Source organism: Myxocyprinus asiaticus, chromosome 13 (genome assembly GCF_019703515.2).
Source record: "Myxocyprinus asiaticus isolate MX2 ecotype Aquarium Trade chromosome 13, UBuf_Myxa_2, whole genome shotgun sequence".
Lineage (NCBI taxonomy): Eukaryota > Metazoa > Chordata > Actinopteri > Cypriniformes > Catostomidae > Myxocyprinus > Myxocyprinus asiaticus.
The window spans coordinates 27,842,287-27,867,542 of NC_059356.1; the positions used below are offsets into that span (position 1 = coordinate 27,842,287).

At 38.0% G+C, this 25,256-nt stretch overlaps 1 protein-coding gene across 2 annotated transcripts in view; it reads left to right on the forward strand.

The window, feature by feature from the left end:
- The window catches only part of rarab (retinoic acid receptor, alpha b), a 225,960-nt gene that overhangs the window by 54,607 nt on the left and 146,097 nt on the right, over nt 1-25,256 (forward strand). For both annotated transcript variants that reach the window (XM_051713256.1, XM_051713258.1), the window contains one exon: nt 22,830-22,913. The gene's annotated coding sequence lies outside the window, so the exon portion shown is untranslated. The remainder of the gene's footprint in view (nt 1-22,829; nt 22,914-25,256) is intronic.

The window sequence follows — 25,256 nt, forward strand, 5'->3', positions numbered from 1 at the left end:
CGGTCAGTCCCTGTCACCTTGTGTCTTCACGGAAGTCGCCCCCGCTAAGGGAAGTGGGCGTCCGCATCCTCAACTGTCTCGATGACTGGCTGGCTCTAGCTCACTCTCGAGACTTGGTGCTCAGGCACCTCAGCCGGTTGGGGCTTCGGGTCAGCTGGGGTAAGAGCAGATCTCCCCAGTACAGAGCATCTCTTTTCTTGGGTTGGAGTTAGACTTAGTCTCTATGTTGGCGTGCCTCACGAGCGAGTGCATGCAGTCAGTGCTGAACTGCCTGAAGTTGTTCAGGCAGAGTACGGCGGTCCCACTGAAGCTTTTCAGAGGCTCCTGGGACATATCGAGTCGCGAGGTGGGCATGGCGCCGCGGCACACGTCACATGGTCATCACGCCGATCTGCCGCTACCTGTTCAGCCCTTGGACAGGCCTTACATTCCTGCAGGCAGGAGTCCCCTTAGTGCAAGTACCCCAGGCACGTCGTGGTTATGACAGACACCTCCGAGCATGGCTGGGGCACCATGTGCAACAGGCATGCAGCCGCAGGCTCCGGGACAGGGCCGCAACTGCGTTGGCAGGTCAACTGCCTCGAGTTGCTCGCAATGTTGCTCGCCCTGTGGAGGCTTCGTCCGCTGATCCAGGGCAAGCACGTGTTGTTCCGGATGGACAACACAGCGATGGTAGTGTACAGTATGTGTTGAGTTGCATGTCGCAACTCGTCCGCCACCGCCTCCTCTGGAGTCAGCAGCGACTCAAGTCGTTGCAAGCCACTCACACCAGCCTTTTCGTTGCTGTGTCCGGTGTGTGCTTTGCGCATCTACTTGGATCGCACGCAGAGCTTTAGAGGCTCTGAGCAGCTCTTTGTCTGCTTCGGAGGACAGCGGAATGGGAGCGCTGTCTCCAAACAGAGGATCGCCCACTGGGTCGTTGATGCCATCGCTTTGGCATACCACGCCCAGGACGTGCCGCCCCCCTTGTGTGGCGGCCTCCTGGGCCCCGACCAATGGTGCCTCTTTGGCAGACATCGGTAGAGCAGTGGCCTGGGCAACACCCAATACTTTGGCGAGGTTCCTCAATCTCCGGGTTGAGCCAGTTCGTCCCGTGTGTTGTCAGGTACGAACAGGTAAGTTGGCGGGACAACTGGCTGAGTGTACTGCTTGCGTATAGTGCCTTTCCCTTCCTGGAGGGGGAGACATGCGCTTTTACCCCCAGCTGTGTTCATGAGACCGTGGACCCTGGATGTCCTTCTTCCTTAGCCCTGTAGCAGGCGAGTTTGTGGAGAAACTCGATGCTGGCCCAGTACGTGAGCTAGTAGGCCCTGTACTGGGGTAGGTGCTCCACACGCGCTGGTTACCTGTCTGTAGCCCCGTGTGATGTATCATCTGCAAGACGGTGTCCCCGTTGGTAAACCCGCGTCTTCCTTGGGCAGAGTCCCCTCTGCCACCAGGTGCCGTGTTTGTAGAGCTCCGTCCCCTCTGGGTAGGACCTATCACAGGGACTTCTCCATATGTGACACTGCCGACAAAACTCGGTAAGACCATGTGACATATTTCCACACATTACCTCCCCTTCGGGCAGGGTGTGGTCTCTGTGGTATCTTCCCCTTGGGAGTGACCCCCCCCCCCCCCCCGATGCGGACACTTATGGCCCCCAGTCGATGGATTTCCACTATTCTGTGGGGAGAAAAAAGAGAAGAGGCCACGGCCTGTCCCCATTTTTTGGGCAGTCGACTTGTCCCCGAGGTGCAGGGGACAGTACGATGCTCATAGGAGTATTGGGGGAGGTTATGTGATGGCCAGGTGCGCTGGCTACGAGGCACGCAGTGGTCTGCCCATCTCGCACCGCCAGTCCACGTAACACAGTTCAGCTAGTTGTGGCGTTTCGTATAGGGACCCCTAGTGTCACTACATCGACACAACGTCGAGTGAGTGACAGATAGGGAACGTCCTGGTTATTTTCGTAACCTCCGTTCCCTGATGGAGGGAACGAGACGTTGTGTCCCTCCTGCCACAACACTGAACTACCCGCTGAAATGACCGGGACCTTGTCTCGGCTCCTCAGCACAAAACCCAAATGAGTGGTTGCGATCCAGCTCCTTTTATACCCGTATGGCCAGGGGAGTGGCATGCAAATTCCACTCGCCAATTCCCACTGGCCTTTTCTCAAAGATCAGAGGTGTTTGGGGCTCCCAAGGGCGACCCCTAGTGTCACTACATCGACACAACATCTCGTTCCCTCCATCAGAGAACAGAGATTATGAAAGTAACCAGGACGTTGTAGCCAAGCATAAATAATAGTTCAAAGGTATTAAATAAAAATCTATTTAAAAGTGATGAAGGCATGTTTCCCACAGTTTTTCACTAAATTAACACAAGGGAGAGTCAAATGTAATCATTTTCATTAATTTGCACATTTATACTTATACTTAACATACAATCATATATGGACGTTTAATAAAATTCTTATTTACCTTCATATATTTTTACTAAAACATTGTTCGTGAATGAACAAGGTGTGCAAAAAAAAAAAGTTTATTATAATATAATACTGAATTATTATTATTATCAGGATAAGATTTTTTACCCTATTTACTTCACCCTAAACTGGGGTTTTTATTTTGACACTGCAAGTGCAGTCGTGTTTATTTCACCTTCACCAGGAGCTTTTATTATGAAACAGGAAATGCAATGTTTGTTTGACAGTTATGAGTTTCGCATCTTGTGAACTGCTGTTAAACTCTCCTTTACTGTTTCGCGTTTGTAGATTTGTATAATAACTTTATAGCGGTTACTAATGTTTGGGATTGCACGAAGTACTTCACAATGCAGGTGTACTGCGCTAAAACTTTCAATAAAAAGTTCAATAAATGCATGATGCTTCCAAAGTCAATGAGTAATCGTGTTAAACAATCGTGATCTCAATATTGACCAAAATAATCATCATTATGATTTTTGCCATAATCGAGCAGCCCTACGATAGATGAAAACATCAAACCAATGACCACATTGATGAATCTATCAAGACATGACAACAGCAAACCCACAGCCTTTGTGGGAGGCTATGAGCCAGAGCAAAGCGCTGTTTCTCTTTTCACATGTGAAGAGCTGTTGCTGCACTTTTTAATTCCCAAACTACTTAAAAACCAAATAAGAGCAAGTGAAGATCTTCACATTTTCTTCTGAAATTTGTTAGTTTCATGAGACCACAATAGCCACCATTGCACTAGTGCTCTTATCGTCTTAATGGTCTTAAAGGCTTTCTTTCAATAAAGATGTTCTTATCAATAAAGTCATGGACTTTAGCACTTAGACTGGACTCTGACTGAGTACTTACAAACAGTTGGACAATGCTCCATCAACATCACCACCAGACAGAGCCTGATCTATAATCTGGGAAATCTGGTTCCCTGGGCAGGGCAAGAGTCTCCAGTCTATATTCCCACTGTAATACTCACCTTCGCGCAATGATAGTGTGTGTCTGAGTGAAGGATTGATGTTCCTAGAGGACGGAAAGGAGGCGGAGAGACTGAAGAAGGCCTCTCTATTTGTGCTCATGGACGCAGTGGGGGGAAGTTTCAATTTTTCATGGCACAGCTTGCTGCCCCACTTTCCAGAGTTTAAAAAATATACAGCTCGGGTTAAAATGATGAGATTAGTCACGGCCTCTGAATTCTCAGGTTTTCTACACACTAACGGAGCTCCTCAAAACGAAACGCGATCTGGCTTTGATTAGCTGTTTCATACTAAATGTTTTTAAGCACTGATGAGTTATAGATCCTAGATAGAGACAGCCAATTACTCAAATATTTATTTTGTCAACATTAAAAGAAATAATTCAGTCCTGATGTAAAATGAGAAAAAACTGTGCTGACTGTGAATCAGTTGTGCAAGTGAAATGTTCCTAAAGTTTCTACAACCTATTATGGTACTTTTTAGATACTATTGTCTCTAACATGACCTGAATAAGTAAACTAAATTAAGTTATTAACTTTAATTAACCTTGGAGCAAAGGTAGGTGCCCTTACTGATGTTATATATGTTAAATTGAGAATGAGAGCTGACACTGACACATAGTTACATTGACACAAAGTTTTATCCACAGCATGCACTTCTTAAGATTTATTTCAATTTTGAGGTGTTTAATCTCTGGGTACCTTGTTTCGCTATAATAAGTGCTCCGGCATTAACATTTTACTGTGTTTTTAGATACTTTCTATAAAATTAATTTGATAACAATCCACACACATAGACTTGAATTATAAAAGAGCAAAAGCTTTGATAATATAGCGGACTGCAACAGTTGCTAAGGTAGGATTGGTCAGTAATGCTTGTAAAACGAGGCTTAGCGAATGACTTGTAATAGTTATATTGAATGAAAACAGAGACAACAGACAGAACATTTCAAGTAAATTATTTGTTAAGTTTGGATTCTCTTTATTTTGCCTGTAGCACCTGGTTGTTTAGTGTCTTTTCTAAGATATCATTTCCTCACAGCTCAGAGAGTCTCAAGAACAGAAAGTACTGCCATTGAGCTCAGAAATGCTGTCCAGAATTCAAGCGTGCACACAGTAGCACACTGCCTCTGAGGCCAGTCTCCAGAGGCCATTTCTGGGCAGAGAATCAATCTGCATGTTGTGGAGTCTTGGTTGTTGGTCGATAGCAGCCTATTAAAGAGATGTACCTGATCAGGCTGGGGTGCCACTAAGTGCGGTCACTGGCTTGAGCTGCACTATCTTCTGGTATGCACTGTAGAAGAAAGTGTGTGCATGTGTGTTTGGTGAAATGTGCTTTCTCTTGTTTAAGTACAATTTAGGAGAAAATAATTAGGGCTATATTCACAATGTATTTGTGATGATTGCTGCGATACAAAATTAAACACCATTGTGAAAGTTGCAGTGATTTAAATATGCTTTTTATTGGCCATTAAGTTTCGGTAATAGGACTGGTAAAAAATAGTGATTTTCCAACGCATCATTATCTTCATTTGAAGGATCTCAATACCGATTCTAATATCCCAAGAATGATCTTTTACTCTCTGCGCAACCCTCTTTCACAATGAGAGTAAATTGCTCGCAAATTCAATTTTTTATTATTTTTTTATAATTATCTCTGTCTTGTTGCTGTTTTGTATTGTTGTGCACTGGAAGCTTTTGTCACCAAGACAAATTCCTTGTATGTGTAAGCATACTTGGCAATAAAGCTGATTCTGATTCTGATCCTGTGATTAGCCACTGGCTGATAATATTCAGAATTTACTCACCAGTGATTGTGTAGTATAGTGGGGAAGGATTCAGCAGAGAGATCTCTTCACTGTGTGTTGAGAGAAAAAGTTTGGTCTGACTCATTCTGTGTGTGTCCAAATCCATTTGTCATTGAATAATATCACTTTTAGTACCCTTTCTGTTCTAAATAATGAGTTAAAGTCTTTTGAGTGTCTCTTGTTAACATGCGCTCATTTACAGACACTCTGGTAACACTTTACAATATGGTTCTATTTTTTTAACATTAATTAACAACTTTAGTTAACATGAACTAACAATGAACAATATTTTTTACAGCATTTATTAATCTTAGTTCATGTTAATTTCACCATATACTAATACATTTTTTAAATCAAAAGTTGAATAAGTTAATGCACTATGAACTAACATGAACCAACAATTAACAATTGTATTTTTATTAACTAACATTAACAAAGATGAATAAATGCTGTAACAAATATATTGTTAATTGTTTATTCATGATAACTAATGCATTTTCTAATGTTAACAAATTAAACCATATTGTAAAGTGTTACACACACTTTTTTTAAAGAAAGTACCGGTTTTTAGAACGTGTTCTAAAAATCAGTGTTAATACTTTTAAATAGTACAAATTATGCAATTAAACAATAAACATGTAACAAAATATAATGTATGCAGTATAATATAATATCATATTTATTGATTGAATACATACATTGTGACCATAATGATCGGAATCGAATCAAATTGAGAGCTTGTAAATCAAATCGAATCTGGAAATCTGTATCTATACCCAGCACTTTTCAGTACCAAATATGGCATTATAATTAGTAACTTTGACTAATTTCCGTGAATCATTTCAAACTGTCTGTTTCAATTGAATTGATTAAAAACTCTGATTCAAGATTAGTTTACATCATCACTCAAGAACGTCAACAGAATTCTCAGCGTGGCATTCTATATTTGGCCTAAATTCAAATGTTTTTGGTAAAATATATATTGATGCATAGGAATGAAAATTATTAAATGTAGTTTTTACTTGTGTTTTTTAGTGGAAAACATGCCTTTATTATTTTAATTAGACTTTAAATTATGTTTTATATCTCATATCTGTTTGGAATCTGCTTGGTAATAGTTATGAATGTTTGTTTTTTTTTCTCTTATTGAAAATGTTATACACTTTTCAGTTATTTCGGAGCAAATGCATATTTGAGATTATAGATACATATAGGGATATTTTCAATAAGAGTGTATATCATCAAAAGCTGAAAAATATTTTTTTGCTACAGTATATTGCCCTAGAAACCAATACAGCTACTAACAGAACTTTTACAGTTCTTAGAATTTTAAATTGTCCACTGGTTCACTATACTGATATGTATGGATAGTTATCCACTAGTCACGGTACCAAAATTTCTGTAGTCAGCACCAATACCACTGAAATTTCATGGTTCTCTACCAATTTCGATACCACAGCAAAAATGTGCTAATATGATAATGTGCTACTGAACACACCAGTTTAGTTATTTTTAATTATTTAATAATTATTTTAATAATTATAGTTTAATAATTATTATTATTTTCCAGAACCCCACGTTTTAAAGTTGAATTTAATTTCATCATCAAAATGGTGTCTAATCAATTAAAACTTTTAATAAGTGAAAATGGAACATTTCAACATCTCATTGCATTTTTTTTTCATTTCATTGTACTTTTATTCAACAGCAGTCTTGCTTGTGAAATGTTACTTGATTATTTGTATTATTATTATCATTATTATTATTATTATTATTATTATTATTATTACAGTGAATATTACATTTTACTATACAGTTGTTATATACTGTATTTCTGTCACAATTTCTTAAATTTCAGGCATCTAGCTTTTATTTTGAATCGTGCTTTTATTACGACGATTGTTTTTTGCCGGAAGCTTCACTTTTCCTTATAAACAGTTCGCAAAGGCCCAGTGTGATCATTGAAGACTTTTATGTCCCGTCTGAAATCTCATCTGTTTACGCTGACATTTGAGTCTGACAAATGAAATGTAGGACACAGTTTTGAAGTATTTGTATTTTAGATTACTGGTGTTTGTGTATGTGGTAATTTTGAAATGTTATGTTGAGATGAGATTAAAGCGCAAATGCTGTGATTTAATTATATAAATATATAGTTTACATGTACTGCGTGATTCACAGTAGATTAGTGCTCTGCTCTGTCATCTGATACAATGCGAATGATTCTCAATGTCTGTGGAGTTTCCAGTGTTTGAGCGGTCAGATTTATACATTCAAAGTACACAGCTCATCCATGCTAAGATTGCAGCCGTTAGCAGTTTAATTTTAGAATTTTTAGTGCTCTAAAGGTGGATTGTTGAAGATTCAGGTGTGTCCACAAGGAGTTCATGATAGAAGAGAAGGTTTTGGTGGAACACAAAGGTGTGTTGACCCGAGCTGGTTAGGCAGCACCCTCTCACCCTCCTCTGAGAACAACATATCTAATGTAAACAACTGGATTTAATGTTAAAGTGTGTTATTGTTGTGCCACTAAAGGCACCAAATTTAAGTGCAATAAAGACTGTTTCTGTTTCTATTGTCAGACAAACAGATAGTCCTGTCCCAGACTCTCACCATTGGTTTTGTTTGATTAGTTCGGTTAGGTTAGCATTAGTTAGTGTTTACAGTCTTTGTGGGAAATCTACCAACAAATGTCTAAGAGCTGTTTCTGTGCATTAAACTGCAACAGGATAAAATATTTTACCATAGAACAGGCCCTGTAATTGTAATAATTTCTGCATTTTCCATGTTCATAATGCAGGTAATTCCCTCACACATTTTTTACTTTAACATGTAGTTGAGAGTTAGTAAATGAATCCACACAGATGAACAAATCAAATAAATAATTTTGTCTTTCTATCATACTGCAAGTCCAGTGAGTAAACCTGTTATAGTAATACGAGTAATTATCCCGCCTCCAAAGTGCATAAATCCCCCCAAATGATGCATCTAAGTGGGGACTCCACCCCCCCCCCCCCCCTCCCATTTCAAGCCCTTATAGAAAATACACAGCACACCTTTAAGGTTTTGCTCATGATATTGATTTTGTGTTACCTTGCTGGGCATACTCCATGATCCATGCACATTATTGTCAAACCTTGTGATGTGATGCTTCATTTCAGCTTTCAAGTGCATTATTGCCATTACGCAGTAAGATCAGAGAACAGCTTTCGTCCAACAACAGACAATTAAAGGAAAATCTCTAACCTGACAATAGTAACTAGTAATACGTAACTATTGCAAATTCCAAAAGTAGGACGGTCTGATCTTATCAGCATTCAAAGCAGCTACAAGATGCACCACATTTCAAACCGGATATTTACATTCATGCTACCCTTGTGCATTGTCCTACGATACATGCAGCATGACTTTATTTTTGGGAATTGCATTTTCTGATGTGTTCTCGCATTATGTATGACTGTACTGTATTGGCCGACATCACTTACTCCCTCTTTGCGAAGATGAACAACACCTTGCCTGACCCGTCCCTTTCAAAACAACTATTCAATCTTATGCCTCATTTCCAAATCCGCCTCCTTTCCTAATACATCTTACCGCTGTGATCACTGGTGTGAGGGTTCAGACAATAGCATGACGCAGGCTGATCCTTAATCAGCCCCTGAGCTCACAGCAGTGCCGGCTGTTTTTTGTTGTTGTTGTTGTTGTTGTTGTTGTTTTTTAAGATTGGGGAAGCTTAGAAGTCAATTATCAATGGCTGTACTCTGATCTACTTATTTTTAATGTATTTATTTATTTTTAATTTTGGTGTCTGCAATGTTGATCCTAAAAGCTGCTTCTCAAACTAATACTAACCAGTGAGTTTACTTAATGAAAAGCCCTATGTTCAATTAACAATTAGATGCTTCTTATAATGTAAATAGCACTCATAATGCACTCATAGACTCCCAGTGAAGCATGTGTCTGGGTGGGACCCAAAATGACGTGTTTCAAGCCTGCTGTACAATGAACATTGATCTTTGCGTCATTATAATTAATGGTATGGGAATGTGTCATAGACTTATATAGCATGGTTTCAATGAGTCCTACGCACATAATCATGTAGATTAAGTAGATCACATTAATTGAACAAATAATGTGATTGAGTCATGTGATATTTTGCCCTTTCAGTTCACCCAAAAAGTAAAAATTCCATCATTAATAACTGACGTCATCACAAGACAATCAAGACCATTGAGGTTTGATGTTTTAGACGTCCGGCCTGCACCACAGTTGGCAAATTTGATGTCTGCTGCAAAAGGGGGTCGAACAATAATATGATTCAAAAGTGAACAACAGCTTAAATTTCAGTCCATTACACAAAGTGATCATATGACTTCAGATTACTTGGAATATAGTGCACAAGATTTGTAGACTTCCTTTACTGTGGATTTATGTTTTTTTTTTGTTTTGTTTTTTTCAAGCTGGTCAGCCCTGAGTCACCATTCAATTTTAAGGAATGGTCTGGGTTCAATACAAGTTAAGCTCAATTGACAGCATTTGTGGCATAATGTTGATTACCACAAAAACAATTTCGACAAAATCGTCACTCATTTATTTGAAAAGAAGCAAAAAACGCTGTTACAGTGAGGCACTTTTACAATGGAAGTGAATGGGGCCAGTCAATAAACAATAAAATACACACTGTTTTAAAAGTATTGCCACAAATCATTAAAATTACACTGTATTTGTTGACGTGATTTTACTGTGGAAATTTTTTTGGGATTTACTGGCATTTACGAAATTACAGGGTTTACCAGTGTTACATCACCATGACAACAATGGTATAATATTGGTTAGAATATTGTACAGAAAAGGTTAGTAAACTATTTTATAACATTAAAATAATGTTGGATAATGTTTATGTTTAAAACTGTGGCTATACTTTATTTTTTTTGCGTGTGTGTATTTTAATGTTTATGGATTGGACCCATGAACTTCCATTTGTTTTAATAAACGAGAGACAAGTCTTAATTATTTTCTGTGGTAATCAATATTATTCTGCAAATGCTGTTGATTGATCTTAACTTGTATTAAAACCAGAACATTCCTTTAATTAATTGCCAAAAAGCTGTGTTAAGATTTTCAAGATTTTTTCTTTTTTTTTCACTGAAAAAAGCCAGAAAGAGTTTGAAGTGACGTGAGGGTGAGTAAATAATGACATAATTGTCTTTTTCAGATGAAATATCCCTTTAAAGCAATCTGCACTGGTCCACAGGGGAAGCGTGTGGCCATTCAGTGCAGTGGCACATACTTCAGCAAATTCAGCCCTCTCTCAATCTCAGGGGACCCAAAGACGGTTTGGTTTTTATTAGTCGATTCCCATCATTCGTCAGCTCCCAAGGATGGAGTGTTCTGAGTGCAGGGGCTTCCCTCCAGGGATCGCCTGTTCCCATGATTCATCCCCTCTCTCTGCTCATCTTCACTAAAGCCAGCACCATGTCACGTTTAGTCACCCTCTTCATCCCTGCTGGCCTGACTGCTGTTACTCACAGCTTATTTTAGGCCACAGTTAAGGCTGCCACGAAAAGTGCGACTTGGCCTGTACACACAGCCGAAACAAGCGTTGCTCCCTGTCTTCAGATCTGTCTGACCAGCTGGAGTGGAAATTAGGGAATATTTTTATCTAGATTGTCTCTCCCCCTCCCCCTTGCTTTCTTGCCCTACATTTTGGTGGCATGATTTGTTTCATTTAGTTTTAATTTCTAGGCAGGATCTGTTTGCTGACCAATGGAAAATGGGGGAACCTTTTTGCAAACAGTCATTGATTTTGCAATTCCATTTGGTGACCTTTAAAGGAGGTCACTAGTACTTTCTCCTATCCCAGTTTAATATAGGCTATCAGCGGATGTAGAAGGTCATCCAGATATATTTCGTCTACTATTATATCAATACTGAAGATTCTGACATCCAGCTCATTTGACACACTGCTTTTTGCATGCTATATAGTAGTGAAATATGCATATTTGGTCATGGGGAGTGACTCTCGAGCTTTCATTGCTGTTTGTTTGAGCAGCCAGACATGTCAACTTCTGACTTGACCAATGGTGTGACTTTCAAGATGAACGACATGTTTTTCCTAACAAAGTAATTATTTTTGCCATTCCATATGGTGATACCAGTAGCACAGAATTTACACACTTCACCTTTAAGGTGGTCTAATTGTCTGGCTGACAGATAAACTCTTTGTCTGGAGATAGTTTGGCAGGCTGTTTTTCTGTTACGCTGTGTGGATTGGTCCATTTCTCTCTCCTGTGTGCCATTTAGTGAAGGAGCCCATCTGCTTGGGATTTCTAGATTGCTATTCTGGACAGGTGTTGACACAAAGAACGCACACAACTGAAACTCACCCCGCTGAAAGATATACACACTTACTCAAGTGACATTTGTATTGCCAATCTTCTACATATCTGTTTATGTCTCTCTTTATTTATCTCTATCTCTCTCTCTCTCTCCATCCCTCTCCCTCCCTCTCTCTCTCTCCCACTCTTTTATGCATATAGACATACACTGGGGGGTCTTGAATATAGTGTATCTCATTTAGACCCCCACTATAGAAGACTGTTTTGCAGAGTTCAGCGGGGTAGAGGTGCTTCATCTTGTGTCACTGGAGGGTGGTCCTATTTAGATAGGCCAGGATGAGGGGGGATATGGTTGACCTTTAGACTTTACAGGGTCATCATCCATTAGGAATTGACGGTTGAATGTCACTGGTCATCCTGCTATGACAATTTATCTTTTAGATAATTTTTTCCCCCCTGTCTGTCTGACTGATCCTGTCAAGCTAAATCCACTCCTCCAAAAAAAGTAATAGGTGATGCCCTCATTCCAGTGGCTTCATCTTTTACTCCAGAGTCTTTCAGATGGAAGCCCACTCAACTCTGTCGCCTCCTCCCTCTCTGTTTTTTTCTTTACCCAGCGCTTTCTTTCTCTCCTTCTCTATTTTTCAGCAGACAGCTATAAATTCCAAAGTGTTTGGTAACCTTTGGCATATTAGTTTTAAATAAAGGTTCACCAAAAATGAACATTTAATCATTATTTACCTCATGCAATTCCATTTGCAACATATGCTGTTATTTTGTTAAATATATATATATATATCTTGTCAGCCTGGGACACTTTGAACTGAACTGTAGATTTAATGCAAGAGCTGCGTAAAGAGACTTCATAAAATTTCTCCTTTTGTGCTCAGAGTAACATAAGAGCATGCAGGTTTAGAACAACATAAGGGTGAATAAATAATGGCAGAATTGTTATTTTTGGGTAAACTATTCCTTGAGCAGATAAATAGTTCCCACTGTTTTATCAGAATTTATGCCAGCACTTCTGAAAAACTTGGGTAAATCAGGGAAACGGCAGTCTACTGACTCTACTGGCTCCAAATCTGTTCTAATCTGTTTCCTTGCATAGTCATCTATGTAATGGCAGGAGTTGTTTTATATAATGGCAGGAGTGTGTAGCAGTTAATACCTGGAAAGCAATTTCTGTCCACACAACAACCCTATCCTCATGTAATCCTAAACATTTTTACAGATGTAATTAAACAGCAGCGTTGGCCAGAAAGCAGATTATTTATGGATCTCTTCCCCCCACCCCCCACACACACAGAAAAGCATCATAAAAGTAGTCCGTACGACTTATGCACTACCTTCCAAGTTTTTTCTTTTCTTTTTTGCATAACGGTTCTTTCTAAATTTCTAATTGTGTCATGAAATCAATAAGGTAGTGAATCTCACATAGCCCTTCAATAACATTTATGGGTTTATAATTTGCCCCTAAATCAAAAGAAAAAAGTAGAGAAAACTTAGAGAAAATTTATTCTGTTTTCAGACCATTAAGATTTATTTGCACTGTGACCTTTTTATGTCAATTCTTATTACTGGAATATGAAAAAAATCTAATTCTCATTATCATAAAGTGAAAAAAATAATATACAAATTATTATTAATATTCTGAAAACAAATTTCTTCTTCATTTTATGTCATAACTTTTCTGTTTATTGCCAGGTGTAAGAAAAAGAATCCCAGATTTTCCATACTTCTCATGCTTTTGGACCCCACTGTATTATTTTACCAGTTACTACCACTGATATATATATATATATAGAACTGGATTGCTCATGACGTCATATCAGTGAAGCCACTGTGCCGCCATATTGCTATGCCCAAACGTTCCAATGTCCCTATTGACTTAATAGGAAATCATCTAATTTCAGCGAGTAAACATTAGTCATTCAATCTGCGTGTACATCCCTACAACGCAAATGACCTACACATGTAATAAGTCGGCAATTTTTCCTGTTTTTTTAAAAGCCCGAGCAAGTAGTGTATCTATATCAAACAGTATCCACCTCTATCAAACTTCATCGGTGAACAGATCAGTTGAATGTAAACAAGTTCACTGAAATTGAGGTAAGATACAAACAGACTTATTTATTGTGATATTTGAAGTGTTTGTTCAGAGTTACTTATTTTATGTTTTTATCAAAAAGTGCCTTGTTCTTGCTGTCACTTGAATAAGAGCACACACTCTCTCTTCCTCTATCACACGTGCAGTGGGCACTGAGATTGAGGGAGACAAGCAAAGCAAAGGTGATTTAAATTAAACTGATACGGGTTCGACTGGAGGACAATGAATTAAACTGACTACAGAGAGCAAATCTCGGGCATTTCAGGCGATTTAGAAATCCTGGTTTGAATTTTTTAAAGTCCCTATTTGGGAGTAAGGATGTATTGTCACCACTGATCTTTATATATAACTGGATTGCTCATAGAATTCTAAACTGCCAGCAGTAGGTGAAGCCACCGGAAGTGCTCTGGCTGCCATCTTACTATTCCCTACCGACAGAGGGCATTGACCGTCAAAAGACGAAACTCTCAATATGACCCGATGTGTGGCGTTTAACGGCGAAACAACGCGCAATAAAGGATGTGGCAAAAGTGCCCACAGGTTGTAATTTATACAGACTATGTACCTATTAAGCACAAATGAGTCGTTATCCCCATAGAGTGGGCATAACAATCATAATATTTAATAATCAACAGTAAAAATGCAACATCAAAGTGTATAAATTACGCCTTTTTTAAAGAAAGGTATCCAATAGTGACATGTGCAGATTGTTACAGGATGCAACGTTTCTCTGCCTTCATAGTTTAAACCTGTTGATGCTCATTGACCCCACCCGTGTGTCTGACTTTACCTTGCTTAAATGAGTTCACATTTACTATATAGTGTGCTGTTCAAAATTGTTCATAATGTTGACACATTATACATTTGTATAATTTGTCAATATTATGAACTCTTTTTTTGACTAGACTATATAGTAAATGTGAACTCATTTAAGCAAAGTGACATAATAATATATTATATATATTTGTTCGATAACAGAAGCTTCCAAATACACACAAAAACTGACTATTAAACTGAACAATACAATAAAAATTTGAAGATATGTGGGGACAAATCTGCTAATGGATTTAATAACAATCCCACAGCAAGGCAATTTAAGTCAGCTTTCAAAAGAATAGTAGCAAGACATGCCATCAGAGCAAGTGGCAAGTGTTCTCCATAGCACAGTGGTACTGGAGGCAACACCTTCTGATATGCTGGCATTTCAGGCAAAGTGACATTCAGCCTGAAACAGAAGACAGAGAAAAAAACATCACTGTAAGTCTTCCCAGCTTGTCCATGTTCAAAGAGGCTGTGGTGGGATACATAGCAGGCTTTGTAGTTAAAACAACTAGGAAGATTCAGTGCATTACCTGTTTATCAGTGTCCACTCAGTGTCGAGAGCTCTTCCCAAGATGAACACACTGATCGACATGAAGTTCCAAAGTGGACTTATCAGACCGTCAGACAGTGTCCTGAAAGTCTGCAAGACAGCTGAGAAATGTATTCAACAGCACACACTCACTATCCCCACAAAGGTTCTGGAACTCCATGGTGGTTCTGCATTCAAGGAACTTGAGGCACACATGTTCAACCTAGAACCATACAATAATCACATCTTCATACTCAAAGTGCATTGCAGGAAGCTGCACTAACATCAGGCTCCACTTCATTGCCAAGGAAACATGTGCTGCATCACACTTCAAACGGCTTAGGAAAACTCTGGGCAAGCTTGTACTGCAAAAAAGAAAAAAAAGACTTAGACTAGTTGTGGCGTAAATGGGCACTAAGTCACAATTTACGCACTACTAAATATGTGAGCGTTGCACCATTAAACTTAGGTAGGACGTAACCCTACGTATAAACTAAATATTTATGGAAGACTCCGACAGGAGTAACGGTTGGAATAAAAAAGCAGACTGATATTTTATGACATCAGTGAGCTCATGTTTTGCATGACAGGCATCAATCATTTTGACATACAGTAAGATGTTGACATTTACACTCGTTTACATTTACGGGAGAGAAATTTTTTTTTTACTTTTAAGCGGCTCTTCATCATGAAACCGATTTAATGGTGCAGTTTTCAGGGTATGTCGCCTGGTGTCAAGTTTCAACATTCAAAATATATATAGGATATTAAAATTAATAAATGTCTGTTTTTCCAGCCTGTTGTATTAGTATTTATTTATCACCCCTTATTTATTTTAGATACAGTTCCTAAGTATTGTTATTTACACAGGGCAAATAGGCTATTTATCAAGTCTACTTTTATTACGTATCGTATATTAATGGGGATATAATTTATTACAGCTGAACGTCAACCATAACATCAAACTGAAATTCACAGCTTTTTAACACTTCTGTGTACAAATTTTAATGCTGCTTATTGGATCAATTAAGGTAAACATCATATTATGCGACTACGCCTTAAGGACAGGCGGTGCAACCAAATTAAGCACTGACTTAATAACTACTAGTTAGTTTGTAACTAAGCCCTTAGTGTGAACTTTACGTCCCAACTTACGTAAGACCTTACACACAGCTATTTACTCAAACTCATGTACTTCCAAACCTGTATGACTTTTTCTGTGGAACATAAAAGATGTTGTTTTAAAGAATGTTTTTGTCCATATAATGAAAGTCGATGGTGACCAAAACAAGCTATTTTGCTCACCATTTACTTTCCTTATATGGAATACAAAATACCTTTTTTGGGGTTCTGCAAAAGAAAGTCACATGGATTTGGAAGGACATGAGGTTGAGTAAATGACAGAATTTAGATTTTTTTTTCTATTAACATTAAAAGTTAATCTGAAACACAGTAATTTTCTAAGACTATTGTTATACTGCATGCTGCAAAATTATCTTCATTGCAAATAAAAACATAGTATAATCTTTTTTACTCAGTTATTTTTGTTTATTCTCTTACCTGTTAAAACAGCTCTTCAGTGAAGCTAGGCTGACAGCTGTCTCCTCATACAGCTTTTCCTCCAATTAAAACCAATTCCGGTGTTGATCTGCAAATAGATATTCAACTTGACCAAAAAAGCTAACTTGGTGAGCTATACTGTTATTCATTGTGGTTATTTTCCTAAGCTAACGTTAGCTACATAGCTAATATTCATTTAGCCTAAGAAAATAACCACAATGAATGTTCAACGTAATCAAAAGTTACAAAGCATAATTATGTATTCAGAATAAACACTTTAAGGCCTGCCAAACATATGTTTGAAAATGGGGGGGGGGGGGGGGTCCAATTAAATAACTAATTACATGTATAGGAAGATTGCATTGTGATGCTTTATGTGCAGACTTCAATTTTGTTTTTTTTAAGTGACTGGATGGGTAAAAATTACTCACCAAAACAGATGATTTCCCATTGAGACCCATAGGAATACAGAATGTTAGGGAATACAAAGATAGCGGCGCAGTAGCTTCACTGTTGTGACGTCATGAGCAATCCAGTTATATATATAGATCAGTGATTGTCACCCTAAACAAGCAGATATTACAGCTTTTCCTACTCACACAACTTGTGAACAGTTTTCCCACTTCCTTTGGTGATCGTTGTGCTGCACTGATAGGTTGAACACTGGGGAAGGTGAATGCTCTGACATCGCGATCCGCATATACTGTATCTCCTCCCTCATAACAAATATTATCCATAACAAGTGAATTAAACATTAAACATGATTGTCACTAGAGGGCGAAATGTGACTGTCTTATCCAGAGGTCGGAGACGGTTAAACGGTCAGTCATTGATGCTCTATGACAGTTTGGGCATATCAAGATGGCCGCTCGAACACTTCCGGTGGCTTCACCTCCTGCTGGCAGTTTACCATTGTGTCAGCGATCCAGTTCTATATATATATATATAAATGGTTACTACTAATTGTGAATGGTATTATTTAATGGTAGTGTATTTTTAGTCTTTAAAATAGCCTTTAATTTATGTTGTTTTTAAGATGCCCCCCTCCCAACTCAAATGCATCCCAAGGTGCCATGCGATATCACAGAGTGTTGCTAGAGGCTCTTTACAGCTTATACTTGATCAAGATGTCAAAGGCCTGGAAGAGCTCCCATCTGCATGAGACACGCTTGGCGTTTAATACAACAGAAATAAAAGGAATCAAGTGAGTTGGGAACATTGTTTATCCCTGTGCTATTGCTGTCACCTCTTTAAAATGTCACGCATTCAGTGCATGTAGCACCATCTGAATGTCGGCGAGTGATGGGACCACTGCTGATAGCAGAATGCTAGGACAGGAACAGGTGACCTGCTGACAAAGCTCTCTCTCCTTGGTCATATGTGTCACACCGAGTACATGCCACATGTGGCCTTAGCACTGCGTGAAATTACATTTCAGTTTCCATGGGCAAACTGCTCTTGAAGGGGCATCACTGGCACCATGTTTATGGTTGAGAGAGAGTGGTCAGGTAACTTTGAACCAATCAGGTTCTTGTGGATTGATGAGGTCATCCTTAGGCAGACCAGTGTGATGCAGTGCTTGGCCTGAGTGCTTTTATTCAGATGAATTCTGTTGTTATACATTTTAGTAATTTAAAAAATGTTTTTAAAACGTATACATTTTTTAAATTTAATTTGGTTGATTTGTATTCAAAGACCACTTTCCTGTGTTGATGTATTCCCAGTTGAAACAGCAAGTTTGGGTGGGATATATCAAAGGGCTTATCCCTTTTTTTAAACTGACAATAAGCTTTAGTTTTTCACATCCATAATCTATGCGTTGCTACTTGCCAGTTTTGGGGATGTAGCTAACTAAAGTAGTGTGTATGACTTTCTTTATTATGTACAAAACAAATGAAGTTTTCTAGAATCCATATCACTCCGGTGAATTAATTAATGTCTTATGAAGCGATCAAGCAGATTTTGGGTGAAAACAAACCAAAATATAACTCCTTTTTCACTGTACATTTTGCCATTGCAGTCTCTAGGCACGATCATGATTTCAAGCTCGATTACACTTCCTAGCGCCATCTAGCGCTCTGTACACGCATCAAGCAGTAGGAAGTGTAATCAAGCTTGAAATCATGATCGTGCCTAGAGACTGCAATGGCAAAATGTACAGTGAAAAAGGAGTTATATTTTGGTTTGTTCTCACCCAAAGTCAGTCAGATCGCTTCTGAAGACATGAATTCAACCACTGGAGTCTTATGGATTACTTTTATGCTGCCTTTATGTGCTTTCTGGAGCTTCAAAGGTGGGGTCACCATTCACTTGCATTGTATTGACCTACAGAGCTGAAATATTCTTCTAAAAATCTTCATTTGTGTTCTGCAGAAGAAAGAAAGTCATACACCTCTGGGATGGCATGAGGGTGAGCAGTGACGTGCACAGACCTTAGCAGGGGCAGAAGGATAAATTCTGGATAAAAAACTGATTATTTTTATTTTTTTAATGAGTAGTAATTATAAATACTTAACTAATTTCTTTGCTTTTTGAGTATTAAACCATTTTCTTGTATATACAGTATATACAGGTACTGTACATAATTTTTTCCATTTTTCCTTTATCACAGATAATAGCCTATTCTGTTATATTTCTCACAAATAGCACCATGGTAATACACTTGTTGTTTATTAATTTTTTTTCAGACATGGTCTGTGATAACCCCCTGTTTGTGATGTGTCATGGTAAAACCATGGTATTTTTTTGAAGTACCTTGGAGTACCATGACAGTATCATGAAATATGAACATGATCAATCATTCAGTACCATGGCATTGCACCACGTTACCCTGGTAACGTGGTGCATGGTACAAAGGCGCGATGAGAAAGCGCGAGGCGATCGACTGTGTTCCACGAATGCTACAGGGACTTACTTTCTGGTGGAGTTTCTGGTGACCCCCTAGGGAGTTGGTGCAGACTGTGTAATATGTGTATAGGGAGCTGCGGTACTGTGGTAGCCTAATGGGATTTTTCGAAAGTGATTAGACTAATGGCTCATTAGTTTCAACAAAACCAAACTGGATTTGGCTGAACCTGACAGCTCCTTCAGTTTATGTCAATATTCTATAAAAGACTAATTTAATTTATATCTCTGAAAGCAACGCAACCGCTCCCATTATAAATCAGTCTACACTAGTGGTACATGATGTCGGAAATGCGGTAGCAATCGAGTTTTATTCTTTTGATGAACTTACAAAACAATTCATGGAGTGGACTTTTTATCTGATCTGTTACTCTGTCTGACGTAACAGAACTTCGATGCCCCAGGGCGAATTCAAAACTGCATTTTTTGCTTCCTTGAAGGGCACTCCTCAGGAGGGGATGCCACTCGAAAGCTCGTTCAAAATGAAAGTGAGAAAATGAATCTTTTCTCGGAGGGCCCTTCCACAAGACTGTTAGCGAAGGGCACATTCATACAGTAATGCCATGTTTCCTTCAGAGTACCCAGAGCTCTGCAGTTCGGAGTGAGTATAGGGCATAGGGAGGATCACTTGCGATTGGAATCCGCCCCCGATCTGCTGTAGTGCGCGCTTTTAAAGACACCTCTGCTTAATTTTCTTTAATATGCCTGCGATTTATAAAAGAAATCTCATAATAACACATTATTACTGTTATTGTGAGATTATGACGAGATTTTAATTTTGTTTTATTTAACTATTTTAATATAATTATTAAAAATGACAAAAAGGTCACCTTTAGATTTGTGAACGTAAGGGGCTTGTGCCCCTGCTGCCCCCACTCTTTGCACGTCAGTGAGTGTGAGTAAATGATGAGATAATTTTTGATTGAACTATCCCTTTAAGTGAATCGGTTGTTTAGAACAGTTCATGTAAATGAATCAGTTGAAATAAACAGTTCACTTATAATTAATCATTGTAGTGAGTTAGTTCATTTGGACATTTCATGTGAATGAACTAGTTCACAAAAATGATTCACTATTTCACTTGAGTCCTGCGCAGACTTGAAGCCTAGTTTATGACTGTATTTTGAATCAAATCACTTTATTGTCACTCAACCAATATTATTTTGACTCACTTATATAAAATAAGGAATATTTTTAGTATAAGGTGCCTATTTAATATAAATGTATATTCAAGTTTTTCATCTAATTGTTTAATGCACCTATATATTAATTTATCTTACTATCAGTTGATATTATTTAAATTAATAAATAATAATACATATCATCTGACTGTTATATATTTAAAAATCTTCTAAATAGCTTCAATTTAGTTAGCTACTTTTTGTTACTAATTTAGAGTAGCTAAGTACTTTTTTTTCTTCTTATTTACAGAGTAGCTTGACTACAGTTTAACTACTTTCAGTTATTAGTAGCTTGTAGCTTGGGAAGCCATAGTTTTGAAGTGGCTTCCCCAGCACTGCTACTTGTTAGCTGGTTGTGGGTGGGGAAGAGACATTCTCATTCTAGAGAGTGTTTGATTGGACAAAAATCTGTGTAGAGTAAGATGAGTCATCAATATTTTTTGCTTGTTTTCCCAGAAGAGGAAAACTGTCATTTTTAAATGTGTAAATCTGCTAAAGGCTAACTTCTTTCAACTTTTATGAGTACAACACTAGCATTTCGATGGCTCCAAGGCCAAAAGACATGGACTAAAAGCCTCAAAACTACAATCGTATTCAAGAGTGATTACGTAAACTCCACATATCTTGTCGCCAACCAATTGCTTCATTGCTCATCATGGTTTTGAATGTCAGTGTGTATGCCCTTTCTTATCAAAAATGGGAATATGTAATTATCTCAGACTGCTCAATCTAGTTATTCTAATCAAATTTGTATGTGAGTTTAGAAGAACCAAATTAGCAGATAGTAATTTACATGATTAAAAGATCTGGTTCACATCATTTTATCTAGCATTTGTTAAGTGACTTACAAAAAAACCAAACAACTTTACTTGTAAACAAACATATGCACAAATTAGTGTCTACACAAATTCTGTTTGTTGAAAAAAACTACAAATACATCCAAACTCCTGTGAGGAGAGAGTGCAGTGCCACTATACATTTCTATACTGGCTTCAGTGAAGGCAGTGGGTGTTTGCTGGAGTAAGAGAGTAAATCTTTCATAACATTTACTTTAGTAAAGATGGAGTCTAAAGACATTACCGCAGCTAAAAGTAACCCACTAATGCAATCACTCACTCACCCTGAGAGTACAGTTAGTGCTGTGATGCTGTCAGCCACACACACACACTCACACTCTACCTCTCCTTCACTGTCAAATTTTTCTTACAAAACATTCAAACACAATAAGCATAAGCACATGATGGGTGAGGAAATGTCAGAGAAAGAAAATAATGCTCTTCCTTCTCTTGTACATACATGATTGGAAGCCCCCTGAAGGGTTTGACCTCTAAAATAAGCTTTTACTAATATAGCATTCAAAATCTTCAAACTGTCTGAAAAGCAGGACTCTTTCTTGTCACATCTTTTATTAAGCTTGAAGCCTTGATATGTGGCAAAAGGTTCTTTTAAGTGTCTTCAGTAAAATATTCTTTGACAAGAGCAAGAACCTTTGAAGTCCATTGATAAAATATTTAATATTTTGTATTTAATATTTTGATGTTTTACAAGTGGGCCATAGGTTAACACACCAGTATCTCATGGTTTACATAAATTTGGTAGCTTTGTTTTTTAAATACCGACATCATAATGTTTGTCACTTTCATATGTCATATGCTAGTTCCCTTTCCACTCTAAGCCTCTTAAAGAAAAAAAAAAAAAAAAGAAATATATCCACATGTCAGTTTGAGTTAGTGTGGATGACTGCTGTGATGAGGCAGAGACTTGTTCGCTTGTGTGGGCACAAAATCAGTGTTTTTCAACCTTTTATTTTATGTACCCCCACAGATACATCAGTAAGACCTGATGTACCACTTCATCTACTTCAAACCAGAAATATATTCCTTTGAATTCATATTGTACTGCATATCATTGAGCATTGTCATTAAGATTATTAAAATGGCCATTATTGCAATGATTAACTAAATAGATCCATCCATTGATAAAGTATTATTTTAATCTATTGGCAGCCCTAATCTTTTATTTTAAAGTCGTAATTTATTTTTTATAGGTGTAACATAGCAAAACCAAAATCACAGGTTCTTGCACCCCTGGATGGGAATCACTGCTCTAAACCCCTTTACCCCTTTTTCTCTTTCAGAAGTCAGTAAAGGTGTTTCTTTGAGGTGATATGCTGTTCCACTGTTTGTCAGAAGAGATTTGTGACAGAAAAATTCAAGGAGAGGTACAGTAACTACCCAATTATAAAAACCTGTTTTATTTAGCCCTTTCTTAAATTACAGCAAAAGAAAGAGAATAAATGGAATAGGTGAAAAAAAAAAAATGTATGCATGCCATATTTTATTTTCATGTAGCTTCTAATTAGATTGTAGCATCTTAAGAATTGTTAGAATGCCAACCAGGATATAGCTTCATGTGAAGTCTGTTTCCCTCCTCAAATCCAACCATGTCACTCAGAGTTACTGTCACAGCTTGTGGTCGAGATGATGAAGGAGAGGCAATGGATCTATTTGCAGGCTTTAATGGAAGAGATGATTGAATATATATATAATAACGACAACGTGGAGTGCCATAAACAAACTCAACAAACTAACACATGTCTAATACAGACAAGAACTGACAAAGAAATGAACAAAACAGGAGGGTATTTATACACAGGGAAACTAATGAGGGAATGGAAGGCAGGTGTGGATGATGAACAAATGGAAGTGATTAGGGCAGTGAATTCTGGGAAATGTAGTGCAGGAGAAAACTTCAAAATAAGAGTCCTTTGAAAAAGTGAGGGAGACAGACTGTGACAGTTACACAGCATAAGCCTATGTTTGCACAGATGCAGAGCACTTAAATGGATACAAGTCTTCCTTACAGATAAAATGAGTTGACCAAGGGCGTAGATTTCAGTATGGACAGTAGGGACATGTCCCTACCAATGTACAAAAAACTAATGAACAATACCTACTAGTGCTTCTAGTGATTACAGTTGTGACTTATTGTAATATGTTGTATGTATTGTATGTTTCTGGGTCGTGTTTTCATTTGTAAAAAGAAATAATTTTATCTCCCTTTGTACATTAAATTTAACTGTCTGGGGCGATGTCATTGGAGTATACAACAACCGTGCTCAATAACTTTTTAGTTTACATTTTAGAGCCTCAAAATCATTTGCATTTAATCAACTGTGCATGAAGCAGGATTATTAATAAAATTTCCAGTGTATTGTTTGTATTTTTTAATCAGCATACGAAAAGTCATGAACAGATACACACTTAATATAAATACTCTTTTTAACAGGAACAAATAAGCTGTAACAAGCAATTTCTCTGTGTATGCGAAAACATCTGCATAGCTTGATTGATTTTAAATTTTTTAAATGTCCTCACTTCAGTTCATCAGAGGATAGTTATTAGTTCATCCAAGGCCCCTTTTATTGCAAAAGAAAAATTCTGTTTAAACTCCTTTTAACTGAATCAGATCCACAATTGCTTTCTGTACTCAGTGCCTTAACTTTTAAATTTACCCTTCATTGTACCTTATGTTTCCAAGAAGTTTTTATGGGAGCATTGTATTTTTAGTTACTCCTAGTTCTTTCAGTACAACTTACTGTATGCTTTTCAAAAGGCATTTAATTAGCTCTAGATAACTGCAAATAAACCAGTTTCACATCAGAAAGAAGCATAATGACCTCACTATGCCTTGTCATCTAATAAAAAAACATATAAAATTATTTATTGTCTCTTTCGCTCATTAGCATCCTTGATAATCACCGAAGAAAACATTAGCTTTCTCCTCTACAAGCTGTTCCTCTGTGGATTCGTGGGGGGAACTTGGCGAGCGTGCATCACACCCAAACACTTCAATCTTTTCGAACTTCCTTCTCATTCCCACCGGGACTCTCGTCCTCGCTTTGAAGTAGCTGCACTTGAAAAAGACATCTCATGCATGCTGAGAGCTGTTATAAAAAAAGAAATGTGAGAGAAGATTGGTGTTGGCTGCTCGAGTTAGAGGGATTTGTGGGAAGAACGTTGTTGCTGTCGTTGCTCAAAATTGAGCAAATGTTTTCTGTTACAAGAAAAAATATCTAAGCGATGAAAAAGAAAACTGCTCACTATCCATGCGACACACTGCCTTGGCTTCTCCAGCCCACTCAAAATACCGAGCGCTATGATCCTCCCTCCTCATTCAGTTGCAAAACATTGCTCTGTCTTGTCAGTGTGTGTGATTTCATACATGCAATCTTACAAACAAGTGCATCTCTTCTAGTGGATGATCAAAATTGGCTAATGCCAATACCGATATCTAGTGAAGGAGGGGGTTTCCCCTTGATTGTTTTAGAAACTACCCTGTTGGCACCCCCCTTTGTGTGGTGCCCCTATGCATTGCATACATTGCATATGTAGTTTTAGTGTCTCTAGAGCCAGTCCATAAAAATAAAAATACACACGGTTCCTTAAGTATAGCCACAAGACGTAAATAATATATGTGTAAACATGATCTTAGTGTGATAAAAGTGCATACTAAATTTCTCTGTGGAAACTACATATAATATTAAAACTTCATTGTCATGACA